The sequence below is a fragment of the Fukomys damarensis genome, unplaced genomic scaffold, assembly GCF_012274545.1.
Source record: "Fukomys damarensis isolate Sample0158 unplaced genomic scaffold, DMR_v1.0_HiC HiC_scaffold_7, whole genome shotgun sequence".
Taxonomy (NCBI): Eukaryota; Metazoa; Chordata; class Mammalia; order Rodentia; family Bathyergidae; genus Fukomys; species Fukomys damarensis.
In genome coordinates this window covers 10,941,781-10,955,495 of record NW_022900919.1, presented here as the reverse complement: position 1 = coordinate 10,955,495, position 13,715 = coordinate 10,941,781, and the positions used below count along the sequence as shown (strand labels likewise).

The following is a 13,715-nucleotide window of genomic DNA, read 5'->3' as shown; positions in this document are numbered from 1 at the left end:
GTTCAACTTTTCGTGCTCACCTTGTCTGTGATTCTTAAGCAGGATTCTGAGCTTTGCAGCGCATTTTAGATCCAGTTATTAAACCATAGTTTGATCTAACTATATCCTCAGTGTTATGTGATATCAGTACAGATTCTACTCACATGAGTGAGCTCCTGCCTTCTAGTCATTCACCCTGCATTAAGTTATCAGGTTTCATTGTTTACTCTTAGTTTGAAAAAATTCCGTGCGCTCGGACCTCATGACTCTCAAACCCTACTCGCGTGGTTAAAACAGGAAAACTAGTTATTTGATAGCATGAGGATAAATCAGCTGCTAGACACACTCCGATGCTTCCATTCCCTCTGGTGTGCTGGTACGGTGGGAAGGGAGGCATATATTATTAATTAGGAATGCACAGGAGAGAATTTGTTTTTAGTTTAATTTCCAAAATGCAATATGCAGAAGATACAGCTGCAGGGCGTTTTTAGTTTTCATCGACGACGCTTATCATTATGTCATCATGCAAGAACTGCTCAAAACTTAAAAACAAAAAAAATCCCCCTGTGGATTGCTTAATACCACCCTCCTCCCACGTGCCTGTGGAGCGTCTGAGAAGAGGAAAAACAGGAGCTTCAGTCAGGCCCTCAGGGGTAGAAGGCTGCTCACCGTGTGCCCGCACCGGTTCGCCTAGGTGTTTGCGGAGCAGACTTTGGCAGGCCACCAGGGAGAGAGTATTTCATACTTCTGGACTCACCCGAAAGGATTCTATACTAGCCAGCTACTAATAAGGACCTAGGGCTGAGAGTAGAGGAAGGAATTTATTCCATAGGCCAGGATGTGGGAGGAAGAGGCAAATTCACTTAGTGAGGTTTCTCTTCCAGTTTTGTTTTCTTCGTTTTTAGCTCATATGCATTTTTCTTTTCTCACCAGACTTCACAGTGTATTAATTTCTGCTGTCATTAGTGCTCTGGAATGCACGGTCATGCAAACTCTTTCCTTAAAAATGTACTGGCTCTTTGATGTGTGGCTGTAGAGATGCTTGTTTCTATAATAAGATGTGAAAATGGCTAACGTTTATTGAGCACTTACTTGTACCAAGTACTGTGGGGAGACACGAATGGAATATCTCAGGTAATTCTGGGAACTCTAGTGTCTGGGTGTTACCAAGTATAATTATGGTGGAAGAAAATGAAGCAGAGACAGGTTAAATAGTTCCCCAGAGGTCACAGAACAAGTCAACTGCCAAGTAAAGAGAGATCCTGTAGCACGGCCAAGTCCATGTTCTTAGATGACCTGAGATCCTCCTGATGAAGACAGCTCTTGCCTCGGTGGCTGCCAGTACCCAGGCCAGGACCTGGGTCTTCATCCTTGCTAAGCATCTGCTGTGCATGCAATATGTTCATTAAAACCACCAGCAAAGGTACTGAGTAGGAAGCCAGTTTGGAGGTTTATTACAAAGCTAAACATGCTCTGACTTTATGATTCAGCAGTCAGGCTACTTGGTATTTACCCAATGGACTGAAAATTTGTCTTGGCAAAGAGACCTATACATGAACATTTATAGTAGCTGTATTCATAATTGTGAAAATGTGTGACCAAAGAAGATGACCTTCAATAGATGAAAGTGTAGTACATCCAGATAGTCAATGTTTTCCATAATGAAAAGAAATGAGCTAGGAAGCCATGAAAAGTCATGAAGGAATCTTAAATGCATATTTCTAAATGAAAGACCTGGTCCAAAAAGGCTACATGCTGTATGATTCCAACTATAATATTTTCTTTTCTTTCTTTCTCTTTTTTTGGTACCAGGGATCAAACCTGGGTCCTTGAATTTGTGAGGCAGGTGGTAGAACCATTGAGCTAAATCCCTGGCCCAACATTTTCAAATAGGCAAGGCTACAGGGACAGGAAGAAGATCAGTAATTTACATGTTTTTTTTAGGGAGGGGAAGGGAGGATACATTAGCAGAACATGGATAAATTTTTAGAGCTGTGGAAGTACTCTGTATGGTACTGTAATGGTGGATATATCTCATTATTCCTTGGTCAAAACCCATAGAATGTACCACACCAAGAATGAATGCAATGTAAACTACAGACTTCCATTATTAATAGTGTATTGATATGGCCTCATCAAGTGTAACACTCTAATGTAAAATGTTCATAGTAGGAAAAACTGGTTGCGGAATATATGGGAACTCTCTGTACTTTGGACTTACTTTTTTTTCTTGACTGCTAAGATAGATAGATAAATAGATAGATTTATTTACAATATTGTGAATTGAACCACATGATAGACAAGTGCTCTACAACTGAACTACATCCCTGCAGTTTTATTTTATTCTGAGACACAGATTCCTGAATTTCCCTGATTGGGCTCAAATTTGTGATCGCTCTGCCTCAGCCTCCCAAGTAACTAGGATTATGGGTGTGCCCCTATTGCCATACTGGGGATAGAATCTAGGGCTTTATACATATTAAGCATTTGCTCTACCATTGAGCTATGCCTCAGGCCCTAAGTAATGCCTCTGTAAAAAACACTAGAGAGCTTGGCTGGCAGGGATTAGGAGACAGTACTAGAAGAACAGTTGTCAACTCTTTCTTCTTTATGCATGCTTCTATTGGTTCTTCAAAACAAAATAATTTTTTAAATAAAAAAACATGTAACTGTCTCCTTTGTATATTTAAAATAAATTTAAAAATTTAAACAGTGGAGCTTGGAGTATAGCTCACTGGTAGAAAACATGTTTAGTAAGCATGCAGCCTTGGGTTCAATCGCCAGCAACAACACAAAACAACATAAAAAGGCACCAAAAGAAAGAATCATCAGTTTTTTGCACAATCTTGCACTTGAACCATTTTCAGGGCTGCAGTCTTTGTGTCCTGTGTCCCTGATGCAGTAGGAGCTGTGTGCTGAGAAGACACACTTGGGAAGGAAGCGGTGGGGTCCACCCAAAAGGCATGGATCAGAGCTGCTGCAGGTCTTCACCCTGCCAGCAGTTTCTCTTCTCAGCACTGTGCACTTGCGTTCATTCCTCAGACACTCCATGGGGAGCTCACTCTGGTCACTAAGGCGAGACAGTGCACAGCAGAAAGGGAGAGATAGAAGGTAAGGACATGGGCACAAAGGGAGAGAGAGAGGGAGAGATGCGGGGAGGAAGAAAGAGCGAGTGCTACTTTGATGGGTTAGTTAGGAAGGTGCTGTGGCTGGCTCCAAAGTGAAGGTTTGGTCTTGGCAAGTGATTCTCAAGAATGCAAGAAGGACACCTTCAGATTTTCCAGCAAAGAACAGGGCTGGAATTCTTCCTGATACTCCTCAAACCTTGGCAAGAATACTAAACCAAGAGCACAAAAGGGCTCACTCATATTTGCCATCAATTCCTGCATCCTTACTACCAGGCCTGGTAGATGCCATTAATCATCCAAGGCCTCCATCTGTGAGCCTGTCATCTGGGCAGCTCCCTTTGGTCACAAAAGCAGATAACAGGCGAATGCCAAACACTTGGCTGTGTGGGTCTTCAGTGGTGACAGGGTAGAAGCCTCACTTCTCTTTGCCTACATCTTAATTTTCACCAAATGCAATTTACTTTGACAGAATGCAATAGTTATGTCTAGAGAGATGCAATAAACCACTTTTTTTTTTCACTGTACTAAAGACATGAGAAGTTTTAAATATCACCAGACAGTGTTAACAGCTTTGGAACATGCACCCACACATGCCCTAAATTTGATACAATTGAGAATGATATGAACAACCTGTTTTTCTATCTAAACTGTTACTGAACGTTTGGTTTTAAATACAGAATCACAAAATCAGCCAGGTCGGTCAAGAACTTTGTTCAGGTGGGTTGCTCAAAAATGGCTTAAGAATGGAATCTTCCATTTCTATTTTGTTCTATTCCAAGGAGCCATAACTGTGGACTCCTTCCTAGGCTTTATTAGCTTTTGGAGATGTGCCTCACTCTTCTGCAGTTGCTAGGGGTGGCTGACCTCCGGAAGTCTGCACAGTGACTCTTTAAATGGTGTCAGAGTTTATCCCTCAATACAGACTCTAGGGAGTTTTGATACTCTTTCTATTAGTAAATTAATTATATCAGTAAGGAAACAAATGTTCCATTGAACTCTCTCCATCCTGCGGATTCCAAGGCATGTTTCTGGATCAGTGTAAGACGTGTTTTCTCCTGGAGCAGGGGTGAATTTTGGATGTCTACTCCCGCCCAACCCTGCTGAGATTTCTCACCCGTCACTCGGAGGTCTGCATTTATTTATGTGATACTGAGGGATGAGTGATTGTCACAAGACAAAAGAGACTCACTAGGCATCCCTCTCAACTTTGCCTTCATTCACGCCATGCTGTACTCAGCTAAACCTCTAGATCCTGGTATAAAGAACGGCCATCTAGAACTCTCAAAAGTTAGATTTCCTTCTCACAGTGAATGCTCCCTGTCCCTTCTTTTAATTTTTTAAGAATCTGAAGACTGAGTCTTGCTAAATAAATCACTAGGTTCCTCCGGCTAGGCTCAAACTGGTGCTGCCCCTGGTTCAGCCCAAGTGCTGGGGTGGGGGTATTGTGATTGCTGCTTCCCAGATGAAGACCAAGGTGTTGCCATTTAGCGGGTCACAATGCCATCTTCTGCAGCAGCAGCAGAAGGAATGGTGTTGCTTAACTTGGAGAACTCACTCTGTTGCTGGAATGTGGAAAATATGGTATTTTATGAATCTTCAAGTGAGTTTGTAAAGTAAGGGTTATTAATGTCCCACTTCACAAGTGAAGAAACTGGGGCCTAGAGAGTTAATGCAGTACTCAAGGTCAGAGAGCGCAGGAAGTAGCCTCACTGAAAGACCTTTGGTTTTCATTACCATAATTCCTGGAAATACAGTGGAGTAAAAGTTTTGTTTTGTTTTGTTTGGTACTGGGGATCGAACTCAGGTCCTTGCACTTGTGAGGCAGGCCACCCAACCACTGAGCTAAATCCCTGGCCCTAGAGTGGAGTAAAAGTAAATAAAAAAGGTAGAGATGAGAATACAAATATTAAGACAAGAGAGAAAAGCCAAATGTTAAGACAAAGGAGAAAAATCGTACTGTGACTGGAAGACTAAAAATTTTTAAATTTGAAAAATGAGATATTCCTAATAACTCTAGATATCTGGTAAAATTTGCCCCAAATTCAGTGTTAATCTCCCTATCAACAATAACACCTGCTTCAGTTTCCTACTCAGAGGGTGTTTTGTTATTATTACTATTAACATTCTCTAAAAGGTAAAACAAATTTGATAGAGGCTAGAAAATAAAAGGATATCAGATGCTGGCATAGTATAATTGTTTTTTCCTTAAACATATGTCTTATTCACTGCTTTTTTAATAACACCCAGCAAGTAAGAATCAGCATGACTAACTAGATTGTGAGGATTATGTGTAAAAGTGAAAGGAGAATTAAATACTTTGATATATCTGCTGGTCCTCCTTAGGTATTATGTGTTAAAATGTGACGGTTCACTGAAGACCAGAGGGACTTCCTGCTTTGAATTCACAGGTGTGAGTCTTACACTTACCACTTTTCACATCCTGGAAGTAAGCACACTCAGTTCCCTCCAAAGGATGAAAAGGACACTTAAAAAAAATTGCTAATGCAACAAAGTGTAGAAGACCTTCGGCTTAATTTGCTTTATTTGTTGCGAGTGATGTGGGCGTGCTTGGAAGATTAAGTAACTTTCACTTGTGCACGTTGAACACCAAGTGTGTAAGCCCCAGATGAGCTCCGGAAGAGGTCCCCTTGCATATGGCTCCAACTGGAACCCAAAGGCTTCTGCTCTTTGTGCTCCCTGGACCTGCATCAATCTTTCTGCCTCCAGCATCTCTGTCTCCTCCTGCCCACGGCCAGCGCTTGCACGTGTGCACAGCCATCTCGGGAGGGAGGGAAGTTGATTCTCCATAAACAATTTGCTCATTGGCCACTCTTTGAGTCTGCCAACCAGGTTGCCAATTCTGATGTAGACACCTGTCCATTTGGAACAGGAATGAAAACAGCCACTCATTTCCTAGAAACCATCAAACACCCTGTCAGAGAACAACAGTTCTCCATTAACTGCAATCTGGGCGAGACACAAATGGGTCACATCCATAGACAATTACCCATCCTCCAAGCCCTTTGGCTCCCTTGAAACTGATGAAGGTTTCTGAGGTTCTCAGTGTAGTTTGAGAAGGACTACCATTTGATGATGGTGATAATAAGCTGCTAAGATTTGACTTTTTTTTTTTAACCACACAATTGGGTTTCCAAAACAACACTGTGAAGTACTCGCTAATAAGAGTACAAGGTCAGTCCACATTTTCAGGTGGCTTCATTGTCAGAATAACAATGGCAGTTATTTCTAACCACATCACTATTGGATTGTTGAATATATCTACATCTAGATCTAGATATATATCTATATCTATATAGATTTCTATATCTAGATATATATCTATATAGATATAGATATATATCTCCTGCCCCATTGTGTGTGTGTTTTACAGAGCACTTGGACACTTTATCTTGATGTTTGTTCTTTGTCCTATTTAGAAACTGCCCCGATATTTTCAATATGACATCCTCTTGAATCTTGGGTGAAAAATATTTTAGGTCAGTGCTGCCTACTACTTTTAAATGAAATGGTACCATGAAATGAACTTTCTGAGAAGCTCGGGTCCTGGGTTTAGAGCTCCTGCCTGGCCGAGGCTGGGGACTAATGTGGGTTTAATGCTGTTATGAAGCAGGCGGCTGATCCGGGTAACAATATGAGTCTGTTGGACATGTCTTCTGGGTTGTCACGTTCAATTTGCACATGACCTCCCGGCCAAAAAATGGGAAAGAAGTGGTAGAATGTGGGACTGAAAGCTCATATTATTGCTTTGACAGCTTCACTCATCTAGAAGTAATGCAAAATGCAATTTATATTTATAAACTCTGACCTCCTGCACAGAGAGGGAAAGTATCTAATGATGGGCCGAGGTAGTGGAGGAAGAAACAGATCTCAATACAGCTGGAATTTGTCTACATTTTTGCTTTTCAACCATTCAATTACAGTCAAAAGATAAATGAAACATGGACAGGGAACTGGTGAGGTAGTGACACAATTATTTTATAGTGACTGGGTTCTGGCATGGAGTCTTGGCAAAGGTGGCCATAACACGCCTTATTTCACTGGAGACAGATAGTCTGCCTGCTCCCCCTGGACAAAGGCCCTCTGCTCCTAGGTGCGTCACTATGCCCCTCAGAAAGGAAAAAAGACACCCGCAAGTCAGCGACACTCCGGATATGCATTTGGAGATTCTTGAGAGAGGCTGACACGTTAATCCTATTAACCAAGATAAATCAAGTCAGGCTGGTGGTAACTGGGGCATTATTCACTTTTGAGTGGAAATAGGCAGTGGGCAGAAAGGACCATTTTCTTTTGTACATCAGGAAATTTACTGGCTTTTACATGTCCCCAAATAGCTTGCTTTTGAATAGAGTCTATGAGCCAACTGGGGAGAAGGAGACTATCAGCACGGAGATCTCACACATGCCCTAAGTATTTCTGACCAGTGTTTCAAATGAACAAGGTTTCTACAGAAGTAGGACTCACAAGGGAGAAAGACTCTGGCTTTCCTGGACATTAAAGGAGACAGAACTAATCACCTTCACAGTCATCGGCACCCACTGAACTGATGGCAACCTAGCACTGCTTTTTTGCCCACCTTAAGATCCTTTCCTGAGACCCATAAATCAACCTTAAGAAATAAAATAAAAGAGACAGGAGGATTGCATTAAACAATGCAGTACAGTATTCCTAACTTGATTGCTCAGAAGCAAGCACATTTCTCTGTGTTTCTTCAATTTTTCCCTTCTGTTATTTTCTTTGGGGGATAAAAAGCTTCTGCTGTTTTCATTTTCCTAGGTATAAAATGTCTCCCTACTATGTCCCTCCAGCACCTTCTGATATAGAGGACACAAGTGCTTTTTTTTTTTTTTTTTTTTTTTTTTTTTTTTTTTTTTTTTTTTTTTTTTTTTTTTTTTTTTTTTTTTTTTTTTTTTTTTTTTTTTTTTTTTTTTTTTTTTTTTTTTTTTTTTTTTTTTTTTTTTAAACAACCTGAACACAATGGTCTCCTATGTGCAGGAATATCAAGTAACGGGTGTCCTCAAATGGGATCTTTCTACTTTGTCTTGTCACAGTTATGACACTTCTACTTTCCAGAAAAAAAATCACCTGTAGAGTTCAGCTGGTTTCCTTTAGGCAGCACAATATAGATTGGGTCTTGAAAGTCTCGTTGTAAAGATTTTACCAGCTTCCCAGGCCACCAAGAAGTGAGCAGGGCATGTGAAGTGGGTCAGGGATGGGGGAGGGGAGGCTCGGTGTGTCTGAGTCAGGCACTGCTGCCTTATCGCTGGGCGACCTGCTGAGAAGGCAGGGTGGCACTCCAGGAGAGTGGGACGGTTTCCTTCAGTGGCTGAGAACAATTTGGTACTCCCTCCCAGTTTGGAGAGCCTGGAAGGAGAGTTCTGGATGGGGCATAGAAACCTAGTGGCCAGGAGGAGACAGGACACTGGCTCCATAAGGGGTCCTTAGAGCAAATCCACCAGGAACAAAACTGGATGTCAACAAAGCAGCAATGAACACTCCCGTTTGGTTCTCTTATCCCAGTCACCTGTCTTCCCTTCCCTCCTCCCTAATTCTCCCCCTGTGCAGGTGATATCACAAGCAATCCTTTCCTTCCGTCACAAACTGTCGACAAAACAAAACAAAACAAAACTGGCTCTGGCACCCACTCGGTATTCTAAGGTGGCTTCCCTGGGGGTCGACCAGGTGAGAGGAAAATAGGGGTGAGGTGTTTTCTAAATGCACACTGTGAGTGGTTCAGGAGGGGGTCAGGCTGAGGCTGTGCGCCGGGGTGAGGGTGGCCTTGGGGACCCCTACCTCGAGGGCTCTTTCAGGGTTGCCCCTTCCGACCCATGTGACACCAGGCACAATCTCATTAGCTCTTAACCTGCGCTGCCAGGACCGAGAGTGGTGAACAAATCTTGTTTTTTTTTCCAAGTTGATGGGAAATAATTGTAAAATGGATTTGACTAATTAAGGAAATTAGTTCGGACCAGTTTAATAACTATGTCTGAAAAGCTCCCGGGGTGTTGGCCGGTGGGACCTCAGCGTCTTTCTGTTTTCCTCCATCCTGTTCTGCTCCTCTCCCTCCGAGGCCAGTGAGCACAGGGTCCCGTTCTTGAGGGCTGTCTGCAGCCCCGAGGCCCAGGCCGAGACCCCCACCGCCGCCGCCTAGGCTGCAGGGAGGAGGCCCCGGCCCGCTGCTTAGTTAGGGGTGCTGGGCTCCCCGGCCTGCGGGCTGCTTCCAGAGCGATCTCCCAGACGGTCCCGCAGGAGTTAAAGCCCGAGGCGGACAAAAGGGAGGCCGCCGTGGCTCCCTTTCTCGGCTGTCAGCTGAAAATAGCTCGCTGCCCTCTGGACTTAAACTCCCGACAGAAAGGGCATTTTATTACAGGTTATGACAAGCTGCAGAGAGACTCGGAGAACTCCTCAGAAGGAGCGGCGCGTGGAATAAAAAATGCTGGAGATGTCTGGACGACAGAGCGAAGACTGGCTTCAAATGAGAGGTGTGAGGACCGAGTTGCAGTCTGCGGCCAGGCCTGGGGACCCCGTGGCACTGTCCCCCTCTGCAGCCCGGGGACCCCGCAGCGCTGTCCCGCTCTGCAGTCCGAGCTCCCGTCCTCCCGTGTCCCCGGGCTGTAAGGGGTCCCTCAGCAGGTGCCAGCCCACTCCTGAGCCCAGCACTTGCTACTTTGTATTTTCGGTTATCCGCAGACAGGAAACCGCATTTCCCGTCCTCAAAGGCTCCGTTTTCTTTCTGCATCTCCGAGAACAGGCGTGCGCCTAGACAACCAAGGTCCCTTCTCAAATAAACCTCCCCCAAGATTTTCTGGAACTGTCTTATTTTCTCTCTGAGTTTCCCTCTTCTCACCTAAGTTAAAACAGGAGAGAATACGGTCACTCCCGAGATGCAGGTTTTCTGCGACATGCGGAACTCCGTGGGACTCTCTGAGAAGCCCCCCCACCCCGCCCGCAGCCCCAGCTCTTTAGGATTTCTCTGGTCAGCTGATTTTGTAGAGTGGGGAACTCGTCCTCCCTCACCTTTGGCCACTCAAAAACAGCTTGGTCTGTGAGAGTGACTGGACCTCAAAATCAGCACCCCCCCTCCAGTGGAAACGCAGATTGCAGGAATGCGGGGGCGGTTCAGCTTGGGTGGGGACAGTTACCTAGGGAAATGCAGGCAGAAAGAATGGAGAGCAGCCCTGTGCTCCAGGTTCATCCCCATCCTCACCTAGAGATGGAATTAATAATTTCAAAAGCAAGACTCCTGACAAATTTCGTTTCCTTGAAGGATTTTAGCTCAATTGAGCTCATTAAACTAGAAAGTTTTCTGCAAGCAATACTTCCGGCACTATGCATACACTTAAAAATAAATGACAGATCCCCCCCTCCTTAAAAGAATCTATGCAAACGTGCGAACAATCTCCTCTGACTGTAGTTGAGGAAGGAGCGGTGCAGATAAAAATTGCGAATATGAAGCTAGTGGGCATAAGTTTTTCCCACTTAAAGGAGGACAGACTCCTGCCCAGTGTTTGAAAATTTACTCAAGCTCTAGCTTGTGGTTTAGTTGGATAAAATGTAACAACCTGAAACATTTTAATTGTAAGTTTCAAATAGTCTATTTCTTGGAGAGAGGATCTTGGATACATTTTACTCCCCCCTCTCCTCTGACCAAACTAAAGAGCTCCTCCCAACCCAGTTTTCTCAGCTCAGACTTAACATTTAATTATACATTTTCCCCCAGAACTATTTATTCTCCTCCTGTCGGGAGTGTGCCTGATTTTTGTAAAGCTTCTCCCCCAGGAACTCTCTGATCTCCCCACAACTTATGTCAGACATATCAACAGATCTCCATCTGAAATTTGTGATAGAAATTGAAGAAAGCTCTTATTACAGAAAGTGTACTCTGAGTACTTCAATACAAGGGAACTTCTGCAAAAAACTTAAAGTCAAAATCAAACATCGTGGGGTGAAATGAATGGAAAAGACTCCCAGATACAAGGGAACTTTGTAGAACACTGAAGCCCCAAAATGAAGGGAAGGGAGATATTATTTATTGTTCTATAATGATGTACCTCTACTGATTATTGCACCTTGAAAATAAAGTTATGTTTCCTGAAAGATCAATTTATTTGTTTTAATTCAGACCTAAAGAGACACAACATTGCTGTTTTCAAATGTCTTTCTATTTGCCCAAGGTCAGGAAAAAAGTTTGCAAAACCATTGGATCATTTTCATTAACTACGTAGCACATGGAAAAAATGTTAACTCTCATGATAGAAAACCTTCCTCTAATATTTTTCTCTTGAAAAGATTGGAAGAGAGAAATTGTAAACGAAATTACTCCCCTAGCCGGTTCTGTGTAAATTGAAATCTTTCAAAATCCAAGAGGGTAATACAAGCAATAGAAAAACACAAAGTAGTTTGAGTGCTGTGTTCACTTCTACATTTGAGCAAAGTCTCAATAGGTAAAACTCAATCTTCTTTTCAGTTTGTTTTTTCTTCCTCGTCCCCTCTGGAAGCTGATAACATTTCAACTCATCCTCTAGAATCAAGCTCAAATATGCTGAAAACTTCTTTGATTTTCACATTCTTGTCCTCTAATGTACTGTGTCCTTTCCTCTTCCTAGAAACAGCAAATTATGAGAGAAAATAAAAAGTCACACATTTCAAACTTTCGCCTACATCCTTCCCAAAAGAAAGAGAATAAAAAGATTTAAGTCAAAGACACCAGAAGCTGTCAACAGCTATGCCACTGGAAAAACAGTTGTACAAAGGAGAAAGGGCATCTACAAGAAAGTTAAAATAAGAGCCATCATCTGTAAGTGAAATTGCTCTGGCAGAGGTATTCTGACTTGTGGGGGAAAATATGAACAAAATTGCCACTTGGAAGTGTACAGGAAAGAAGATACTGTCAAGGAGGAAAAGGGACACATTTGTAAGGAGGGGGAAATGAAAGGAGAAAAATCCCCAGGAGTGTGTTTTTGCACCCCAGTCTTTGCACCTGGGAGATGTGCTGGAAAATAAGGCAAGAAAGAGGAGAGGCAAGGCACCCCAAGGAAGGTGCAGGCTGCTCTAGCCCCAGTGGGAGAAGGGGGGCAAATCTTTTTATGATTTTCATTCCTTCTGAGACTTGGAATAATAAACTCGAGTTACCACCCGTCAGCCCCTGTCCATCTTCTTTAGCAAACTTGACACAGTGGAAGAAATACGACATGTGAATTATTAAAGAGGAGCTAGTTGACTTTTAACCCCAGTTGCTTTTCTCAGACCCCATTACCTGCAAATGTATCTGGCAATACAGTGTAAGAATTATAGGGCATGCAAGCCAGAAGAAGAGAAAGGAAAGCAGATCTAGGAGGTTGTGAAAATATCAGGGAAAAGCGTGGTGTTTCTACCTTACCATTTGCTACACTTAAGGGAATGAGCCACATGAACCAGAAAACAAACCATTCTTCCAAGAAAGGGATCAGTTTCTCTGTGCAAGAAGGAAAAAGGGAAAGAAATCACCAGCATCCCTTCTCTCTGATTCCCTCTCCCTTCAGGCAGAGCTGCTTGGGATTTTAAATTTGTTTACATCTACTTAAATTAATCCTCAACTTTATGGACAAGAAGCATATAAAGGGCTCAGTTCCTTTTCTCCTCTTCCCTCCTTTCCTTTTGGATATAACAAACATTGTCAAAAGGGAAGGATTATTTTCTTCATCCTCTGAAAGATAGCTCTCATACCCTCCCCAGAAATCAGTTTCATGGAACAACTTTAGAGCCTATCCAATTTTGCACAACTGATATGATATCAAAATCAGCAATAATCATTCAGGCATTCAGACCAAAGTTTAATTTTTTATGCTAATCAAGCAGCCATTATGGGGGGGGCGGTTGAGCAACAGGGCAGTTGTTGCCAGAATGAAATAGGAAGGAGTGCCCTGAACACTTAGAGGTCTCTTCTTTTGCAACGAACAAGAAAGGAAGGCATGCTAAAATAGTAAGAAGAACTATTCCTATTATTGTTTCGTCCCTCGGATGTAGATTTGTAGACCCTGTTGCCAAGGTGAAGGCAATAATTGAACCTGCCCTAAATCTGAGGGCTAGAGTAGTCAGAAATGACTCCATCTGACAGAAGAGACAGGAGGCAAGTGATGGAGGCTATTGTCCAAACGTGACCCTCCATTAACACTACCTATCAGCATCTGGATCCCGTCACCGGTTCCCATCCCTGAGCCAAGGGGCTGCCCGGCCTATTCCAAGCGCTTCAAGGACTAGCGCTGTGATCAACCCTGTATCAGCTAAATGGGTGGAGAGACTGACCCCGGAGCCCGCTCCTCCATCTCCTCTCCCCTTATTACCCCTCTCCAGGCCCATTGTTTGGCAGGTGCTGCCAATTTGCTCTTTATCTCGCCTCTGTTTATGAGGGCTTTTTATTAATAACAAAGGGAGAAATGGTATTAATATTAATTAACACCAGAAAATGAAACAGTTTTGGGAATCCCACCAAATGAATAATCTCATCGTCTAATTGGAGCTGTAGAGAAAAGGGAGGAGGAGAGGGGAAGGGGGGGAGCTGGGGGAGACACAGATGACCTACTGGGTGACAGGCACAGGTTGGAAGGGTGA

At 43.2% G+C, this 13,715-nt stretch overlaps 1 long non-coding RNA gene across 1 annotated transcript in view; it reads left to right on the top strand.

Moving 5' to 3' along the window:
* LOC117285205 overlaps nucleotides 1–11,141 on the top strand; it is a 57,555-nt gene extending 46,414 nt beyond the window's left edge. The window contains exons 2-3 of the long non-coding RNA XR_004516178.1: nucleotides 8,691–8,807; nucleotides 9,496–11,141. This is a non-coding gene — a long non-coding RNA (uncharacterized LOC117285205). The remainder of the gene's footprint in view (nucleotides 1–8,690; nucleotides 8,808–9,495) is intronic.
* Nucleotides 11,142–13,715: the final 2,574 nt, after the last annotated feature.